The following is a 9,600-nucleotide window of genomic DNA, read 5'->3' as shown; positions in this document are numbered from 1 at the left end:
GTCCTGTCATTACATCAAAAATGAAAACTAAAAAAGACTAACTAAGCCTATCAGCTACTAGTTACAAGGATTCCTATCTTTAAGTCTTCTGAAACTTGATCTTGAGTCTTGAATGGTGCTTCATACAGACTTTGGATTTGAACCTTGATACTTGCTAGTTGTAGGTGCTAGTTCTTGAGCAGACCACATCTGTTCTCCACTTCCGTGCTTTGGATTCATTTTTTTTCTTTTCTTGTTTTTTGTTTTGTTTTTGTGACCAGCTTTTGTTGACCATCTCATCCTGTTGACTCGCATTCTTGAGGCGAGCTTCTGCTATTTATAACTTGGTTGAATGCTGGGGATTTTTGTTGTAGCCTTCTGCTTCCCGGTGCTGGGGATTGTTTCCTGCTGGGGATTCCTGTTGTAACCTTCTACCTTCCGGTGGGGTTACTGATTTCCAAAATCTGTAGTATAAGACTAAAAAGTATTCCTCTTGTTATACAGGTGGGCGCCTGAAACATGAAATGTAAAGACTGAAATGTATTCCTCTCGTTATACAGGTGGGCGCCTGACATGAAATGTAAAGACTGAAAAGTATTCTTCTCGTTATACAGGTGGACGCCTGGCATGAAATGTAAAGACTGAAATGTATGCCTCTGTTCTATGGGCGGGCTCCCAACTTCAACACTTGAAATGAAAAGACTGAAATGTATTCCTCTCGTTATACAGGTGGGCGCCTGGATTTAGGAAAACTAAACATTGATAATCTTAAGAAAACTAAAATGACTCTTTTTTTTTTGGTATCTTAGGAGAAAGATTCATCAGACTAAGATTTTGATCCTAGGAGAAGGTTCATCAGACTAGGTCTTTTTGTTTTTGTTTTTTGGTTATCTTAGGAGAAAGATTCATCAGACTAAGATTTTGATCCTAGGAGAAGGTTCGTCAGACTAGGTCTCTATCTTAGGAGAAAAATTCATCGGACTAAGATTTTGATCCTAGGAGAGGGTTCATCAGACTAGGTCTTGTTTTTTTTGGTATCTTAGGAGAAAGATTCATCAGACTAAGATTTTGATCCTAGGAGAAGGTTCGTCAGACTAGGTCTCTATCTTAGGAGAAAAATTCATCAGACTAAGATTTTGATCCTAGGAGAAGGTTCATCAGACTAGGTCTTTTTTTTTGTTTTTTGGTTATCTTAGGAGAAAGATTCATCTGACTAAGATTTTGATCCTAGGAGAAGGTTCGTCAGACTAGGTCTCTATCTCAGGAGAAAAATTCATCAGACTAAGATTTTGATCCTAGGAGAAGGTTCATCAGACTAGGTCTTTTTTTTTTTTTTTGGTTATCATAGGAGAAAGATTCATCAGACTAAGATTTTGATCCTAGGAGAAGGTTCGTCAGATTAGGTCTCTATCTTAGGAGCAAAATTCATCAGACTAAGATTTTGATCCTAGGAGAAGGTTCATCAGACTAAGATTTTGATAACAACTTAGGAGGAAATGCATCTCCTATGGGTGAAACTAAAACAAACTTAGGAGGAAATATGTCTCCTATGGGTAAAACTTAAACTTAGGAGGAAATGCATCTCCTATGGGTGAAACTAAAACAAACTTAGGAGGAAATGCGTCTCCTATGGGTAAAACTTAAACTTAGGAGGAAATGCATCTCCTATGGGTAAAACTTAAACTTAGGAGGAAATGCATCTCCTATGGGTGAAACTAAAACAAACTTAGGAGGAAATGCGTCTCCTATGGGTAAAACTTAAACTTAGGAGGAAATGCATCTCCTATGGGTAAAACTTAAACTTAGGAGGAAATGCATCTCCTATGGGTAAAACTTAAACTTAGGAGGAAATGCATCTCCTATGGGTGAAACTAAAATAAACTTAGGAGGAAATGCGTCTCCTATGGGTAAAACTTAAACTTAGGAGGAAATGCATCTCCTATGGGTAAAACTTAAACTTAGGAGGAAATGCATCTCCTATGGGTAAAACTTAAACTTAGGAGGAAATGCATCTCCTATGGGTGAAACTAAAACAAACTTAGGATGAAATGCATCTCCTATGGGTAGAACTCTAATGATTTCAAACTAGGAAGTGCGTCTCCTATTAATGAAACCTTCGCTTAGGAAGTGCGTCTCCTATGCGTGAACCATTTCCTTTTTTTTTTGAATTATTTACTTACCTGTGTTGTCTTCCCTCGAAACTGTTGGGGATTATTTAGATGGGGATGACTTTTCCCTCCTTTTTTTTATACTTTTTATTCTTTTTTTTTTTTGTTTTTTGCATAGCTTCTTCCTTCGAAGATTGCTTCCCTTGAGATTCATTTTGCCTTTCCCCGAAAGGAACCGCTGAGGATACCAACTTTCCAACCTTGTGTTGGACTCCTAGAAACTGCTAGGGATAATACTGTTGGGGAATTATTTACTTACCTGTTGGGGGGTAAAATGTTATCAGCTGGGGATAACGCTGTTGAGGATAACACTGCCGGGGGATTTTGATTCCTTCAGAACTAGTGCTTCACTCTTCGGAAGACTGTTAGGAATGATGTTGGCATCTTGCTTTTTCTGAGCTCAAGTTTCATCCCTTTGCTGGGGAACAACTTCCTCCATTGAAACTTATTATGTTGGGGGCAACACTGGTTCTAAGACCACTTCCCTCGAGACTGGCGTTATCTTTTATTCTTCCCCGAATGGGTACCTGACTTCCAGAAAATTTTCTAAATGGAAGGAAAATTTTCTGCCCCAGTTTGATAATATCTCTGTGTATGCATTTCTGGCATCAATGCCGTTTCCTTTACCTGTTTCAAATCAAACAAAATTTGTTAGTTTAAAACGCGGTGGTTGGTTGTGATACTCCTACTGGGATGACTTTTCCCTTTCTCCTTCCTTGCTCTGCGTTCCATAGCTTGTTGGGGATGATATTATGTGCTGGGGATAATCCCTTCCTGCTGGGGATATCCCTCTTCTTTTGTGACATAGCTCGGAAACTGGCATTTCCCCGACCTTTTAGTCTAGTATGAATTTCCCAAATCATGCTCATTGCTCTCCTTGATTTTCCCACGGGCTTTGGACTTGAGGTTTATAACCTTTGATTTTGGCAAGAGTATCCCTCTTGACACTTGTCAATCTTTTTGTCAATTCCCTTTTGCTGGGGATATCTTTTTTGACACTGGCCCCACGCTTGTTCCTTGTTGACTATACCACTTGGATGTACTAGTCAGATCTCATCTTGCATATTTGGAAAGCTGATGGCATATTTTGAAGTCAATTCACACTTGTTCTGACCAAACAGACTCTATTGGGGATTTTTCTATGAAAGGAAAAAGATAAAAGGGGACAGAATAAAAAGACAAAGGAAGAGGATGACTCTTTAACAAAAGAAACTATAAATAAAAACCTATCAAATGCAGATACCGACTCTAATGGTCATGACATGCATATGTGGCCTATCCTCTACCGCCAATCATCTTCAAGATCTTCAATTGGCAATTCCCCATCTGATTCTCAATCTTATTCGACTTGTAGTGCCCGAAGGTTTTCACTATCAAGTCTCTCTCATTTTGTTTTTTCTCTCACCTTTCGTCGCCTTATGGTGTCCGTAAAGATTTTCACCGATAAGACTCTCATTTGTATCACTTTTCAGCTGGGGATTTGGAGTGTTGCCGGTATGACTCTTTCTGCTAGGGCTTAGAGTCCTTTCTGCTGTGGAACAGAGTGTTATGTTCACCGGTAAGACTCTTCATTTGTCTGACTTGGCATCTTTTGAAGACTGATCAGAAGGTCTTTCTTTGGACCGTAATGTGGGTTTTGGATAGGGCTAGAAAAAAAGGTATTAAAGGCTCAAAAAATGCATTAATTTTGGGTTATTAGTTACAACCTTCGGAATTAGATTTATTTACAACAAACGCAACCTTTGCCCTAGTTTCTTGCTTGAGGATATTTTAATTGATTTTTTTTCCATTTTTCAAAACTATGACCGAGCCGTGAAGCGCCTACGTATCCTCTTTGAGGAATCAGGTCAAACGTAGTTCCCAATTCCTCTTTTCCATTTGACCTTTTTTTTCGTTATCATTTTTCTTTTCTTTTCTCTTTTTCTTTTTTTTTTCTTTTTTTTCGTTTGTTGTTTTTTGCTTGCGTTTTCTATTCATTGCTACTAATTCCGAACGAGGGGTATGAAGGAAAATAAATAAGGCTCAAAAGGGGTAACGAAGGGTAAAGTGTTTAGGTAGCAGAACAAAATGCCTTCGTCATTCCAGTCTTCAAAACATGCCAAGTGCAAACAACACAATTGAACATAGATTTATAGTCTCTTCCGATGGTGCTGGACTTGACAATTATGTTAAACCTTTTATTTTTCCTTTGTCATTTCTAAAGCACCGTTGGGCGACACTCTCATTATCATGAATGACCCTCATGCCAATTTGGCGAATCTTGCTTTTAACGGTTTTATTTGTGTTTTACTTGCCCTAGTTCCACATGACTCGAGCTCTGTATTGATCTCAAACCGTCCTTATTTTCTTTAACTGTTCTGATCACCTCTCCAGGGTTTTGTGATTAACTTTAAAGACTAGGCCCAAAGTATGTGCGCATGTCATGTCACTAGAATCGGCACTGAACAAAATGACAAAAGGACTAAACAAAAGATGACTGGATATAATAAAGACCGGATTTTGCATTAGACCGGTGAAATGGTTTGAATAATAAAACAAACAAAACAAACCAGAACAAAATCCTGAAACAAACTGGAGAAAATTTAAACAACCGCTATGACAAAATGGAAAGATAAGAAAGTTTGACACAGGACAAAATCCGAATTATAACCCTAATAATCCGAACAACAGAAATGACCATAAAATAAGCCACCCCAAGCTTCTCTCTTGCTGACCAAGGAACGAAGCGTCCTCCCACTTTATCAAAAACTGGCATCTTAGCCACTGAGTTTTACATCAATACTGCCAAGACCATTACCAGCTTCAACATCATCACCCTCTGTCAACAAGTTCTCGATAGGGTTCGAGTGCTCCATGTCACTGTTATTGATCACAATCTGCCCTTCTTGGATCATTCTTTCTATTTCTCTTTTCAAATCCCGACAACTTTCAACATTGTGCCCCTGGGCATTGGAATGGTATTCACACCTTTTAGAAGGGTCAAAGCTTCTTGCACGTGGGTCCACACGATTTGGAGGAATAGGTGCAATCATGTCATGATTCTTTAACTTCTCAAATAAGCTTTCATAGGACTCTCCTATTGGTGTAAAATTATCTTTCAACCTTTGTTCCCCTTTATACCACTGGCTTGGCTGTGGGTTATCGGGCACCTGAAAATTTTGTGGAGACTTCTGGAGATTTTGTGATGCTCGTGCTCGCCTCCTGGGGTGTTTTGGTGGCTGGACAACATACTGAGGTGGAGCGACAGAGTATTGAGGGTCCTGAGGTGGATAATACTGCTCCGGGGAGCCATAGAAAACCTGAGGAGGCTGCTCATACCTTCGAGATGTTCTCCTGGGACCTCTTCTCGACCCTGATATCATTATGATTTCTTCAATTTTCTCATTTGTGTCGCTAAAATTATCAGACTCAACCCGGACAGCCTGAGTTGCGGCTTTAAAAACTGCTTGACTTATAATTTTGCCTGTCTTAAGACCATCCTCTACCATTTCTCCAATTTTGATTGCTTCCGAGAAGGTTTTGCCAACTGCGGACACCATGTTTTGAAAGTAATCTGGCTCTTGCGCTTGAAGGAAGACAGTAATTAGCTCGTGGTCATCCATGGGTGGCTTAACTCGAGCTGCTTGCTCTCTCCATTTGATGGCATATTCCCTGAAACTTTCACTTGGTTTCTTCTTCAGGTTTGAAAGGGAAATGCGGTCTGGGGTAATGTCGATGCTGTATTGGAACTGTCTGACGAAGGCCTGTGCCATGTCATCCCAGACATACCAGCGAGACGTGTCTTGATCCATAAACCATTCGGAGGCTACTCCCGTAAGGCTTTCCACAAAATAAGCCATCAACAACTCTTCATTTCTTCCCGCACCTCTCAATTGATTGCAATACCTTTTCAGGTGGGGTATGGGATCTCCATGTCCATCGTACTTTTCAAATTTGGGAGTCTTGAAACCAGGCGACAAGTGGACATCGGGGAACATACATAGGTCTTTGAAGGCAACACTCTTTTGACCTGTCAACCCTTGCATGTTTTTTAACCATTGTTCTAAGCTTTTCACTCTTTGGGTCATTTCTTCCTGTACCATCTTTTGGGCAGGCTTCTCAATCTTTGCAGGAAGATCAAACGAGTACGAGTGGTACTCAGGAGAGTGGTACTGCTCTTTTTGTGTTGCAAATTGTGACTCATGACGAGGCTGTCCTTGACCACTGGCCCATGCTTGACACATTTCGGTCATTTGCTGTTTCAATATTCTATTTTCCTCAACCATAGTAGACTCTTGTTGAACCCTCCGACCCTGAGTCTCTGGAGCACTTGTAACAACTTCGACGTCAGCTGTCATTTTTCCTTGGACCTTGTGTTGGCCGCTTACCACAAACCGACCACCTCAACTTTCTTCACAATTTAAAACAGAACATGTTAGAATGGACTCAGTCGGTCCTTATTATTATCAATATATTTTTTTCATCATTTTTTCGATATTTTTTTTTCATTTTCTTCTCTTCTTTTTTTTCCATTTTTCTTTTCTTTTTCCATTTTTTCGTGGTCGAATCTTATGGAGATTTCCTACGTATCATGACCCCGCATGAATCAGACCGAGCGTAGTTCATGCCAATAGAAGATAAACAATAATAAATATTTTTCAATTTTCATATTAGAACAAACTGAGTTTCAAAGGTTTGAAGATGACCTACAAACTCGAAAATCAAACAACCCACATATTCTAATCAAAAGATTTGTAAACTTCAAAAACAAATGGCCAACTTCCTTCCTCCGTTTGCTAATTTTAACCAAATGATTGTTTTTGCAAACGTGGCCCCTTCCAACTTTCACATGAATTTTGAGGCCGAGGAGGATTATTTTAGGACACTTTACAAACTTGTCCGTTCTTTTACGAAAATAACCTTTCAACAACTGAAAGATACTCTAAGGCTATTTCGGCAAGAACGATTTATGACGCGGCCGAAGCTGGCTCGGCTTCTTATGATAAAATTCAAAACGGTATTCACCTGACCGCTGTCTCTTCGTGTTTTTTTTTTCAAATTACTGTGAAAACCCGGTGTTGCAAACACGGCCCTTCAGCGTCTCAGGGACGAAGATTTATAAGGCTGTGTGGGTCAACTAGACCAAAAATCCAAAACATGACCCAAAAAGTGGTTGTTTATGCAAAGTCAGCCTTCCGGCGTCCCTTTCGGGAACATTTGGCTATGTTTTGACAAAACGGCGTCACCCGACTTCTTTATGACAAAATCAAATTTTGACATATTATTTTTTTTATTATTTATTATTTATTTGTTTTTGGCTTTTTAGAAAAAAGTGGGGTTGGACCCGATGAGGGTTGCCTACGTATCTCACATCCGGTGAGAATCAAACCCGCGTAGTTCGGGCAAATAAACTATTTTTGAGAAGACCCTTTTCCATTTTCTATATTTTTTTTTCACACCAAACAAACAACTATTATTTTTTCATTCATAACGTAAAACACAAAACATACTAACGTAAAACACAAAACATTTCTTCTTTTTTTTTTCAGAATTTCGGCAGAGTTTCGATACTACTTGGACATTGGTTTTTTTTTTCTAAAAATAAGTAGCTATATCTCTACACTGTTATTTTCTCCTCTTTTTCACGATTTTCTAATTCGTGGAAAATGATGACAACATACAAAATCTTTTTGAATTTTTCAATGCTCTTTTTTATTTATTATTATTTTGTTATTATTTTCAAAAATGTGGCATGGGGGACATAGGGAATTCCAAGACTTCTTGGATTCCACAATTGTTCCCCATGTGCTTTTTCCCAAAATGAAGCGTGGGGGACATGGGGAATTCCAAGACTTCTTGGATTCCACAAATGGTCCCCATGTGCTTTTCCCAAAAATGAAGCGTGTGGGACATGGGGAATTCCAAAACTTCTTGGATTCCACAATGTTCCCCATGTGCTTAATTAACATAATAGCATGCTTATCTAAAAAAAATCGTGCAACTTTCTTATTTAACGTGATCAGCATGATAAGGAGTGTCATTTGTCCTCAACTATCATTGGTCCGCCAAATGACCCATTCACCCTTGAATAAATACAACAGGTAGCACATAGGATGCCAAAAAATGGTCTATTATTTTCAGGTTGCTTGTCCTAGACGGACCCAACCCCTGTGTTGAGTCCCCTAAGTCAAATGCAACGTGATGCAAACAAACGTTCCTACTAGGGATCCGGCATGAAGCTGAGTTATTCTAGGTTCATAACCTGGGTATTTGTTCTAGACTGTGTACCCGAGCGGACAGCTCGAGTCGAGGAGGGGGCTACGTACCGGGGACCCGCGGGGTCGTCCGGCTTTGTAACTTGTCCGGCCTCTTTCTTATTTCAGGTATTGACACTAACAGAATAGGGAGTCTCGACCAGCGAGCTTCTCCCCGGAGGTAAGAAGAGAAGGGTTTCGACACAGTTTATATGTACAGTTCAAATAATATCAAAGCAGTAAAAGCAGCATTTAGCACATTAGGCTCAAACATGTAAAAATCAGATAAAACCAAATATAACAATTTATCTAAGCTCGAATTTCTAACCCTGAACCAGTGGTTCTGGGTCATTTTATCCCCAGCGGAGTCGCCAGAGCTGTCACACCTCCTTTTTCCGTACCCGCGAGGGTGCAAGGGAGTTTTTCCAATTAAAGGACAATCGAAACGGGATTTGCTTATTTATTTTAGAGTCGCCACTTGGGAGATTTAGGGTGTCCCAAGTCACCAATTTTAATCCCGAATCGAGAAAAAGAATGACTCTATATTACAGTCTGCGTACCAAAAATCCGGATAAGGAATTCTGTTAACCCGGGAGAAGGTGTTAGGCATTCCCGAGTTCCGTAGTTCTAGCACGGTCGCTCAACTGTTATATTCGGCTTGATTATCTGATTTTGTACAAATATGAACTTATGTGCAAATTTTAACTTTTTACCGCTTTCATAATTATTATTATTAAGAATGTGAACATCGCTTAAAACATGTCTTTAGACTGCGTCACATGAAATGCACCCACAATCCGGAACATATTTTATTTGACGTTTTGGGATTTGGATTTGGGTCGCATGAAATGCACACCCAAGTTTAAGAAAGTAGATTATTAAACACGCACCTAAAGAGACTATCGTGTTATTATTTTGGGAAGGCCGTGAAATTCGCTAAACGGACCTCCTGAATTCTAAGTAATTTAAAACAAGTATTTACTGAGGGCCCCGCAATTTGTATTTTTGTTCGGCGAGGCTCATCTCATTCTTATTTTTTAAAGGAATTTGCAACGTCGTGGACATGCATCTCGAACCACGTTACAATCAATGTACCCGCGATTTAGAGACACATTTCAACTCCGCTGAGATTTGGATTTGGGTCACATAAATGTGCACCCGAGTTAGGGAGAATAAATTATTAAGGGCGCGCCTAAAGCAACTAGCGCATTATTATTTTG

This window comes from Nicotiana sylvestris, chromosome 1, assembly GCF_000393655.2.
Source record: "Nicotiana sylvestris chromosome 1, ASM39365v2, whole genome shotgun sequence".
NCBI lineage: Eukaryota > Viridiplantae > Streptophyta > Magnoliopsida > Solanales > Solanaceae > Nicotiana > Nicotiana sylvestris.
This window is presented reverse-complemented; position numbering follows the sequence as displayed.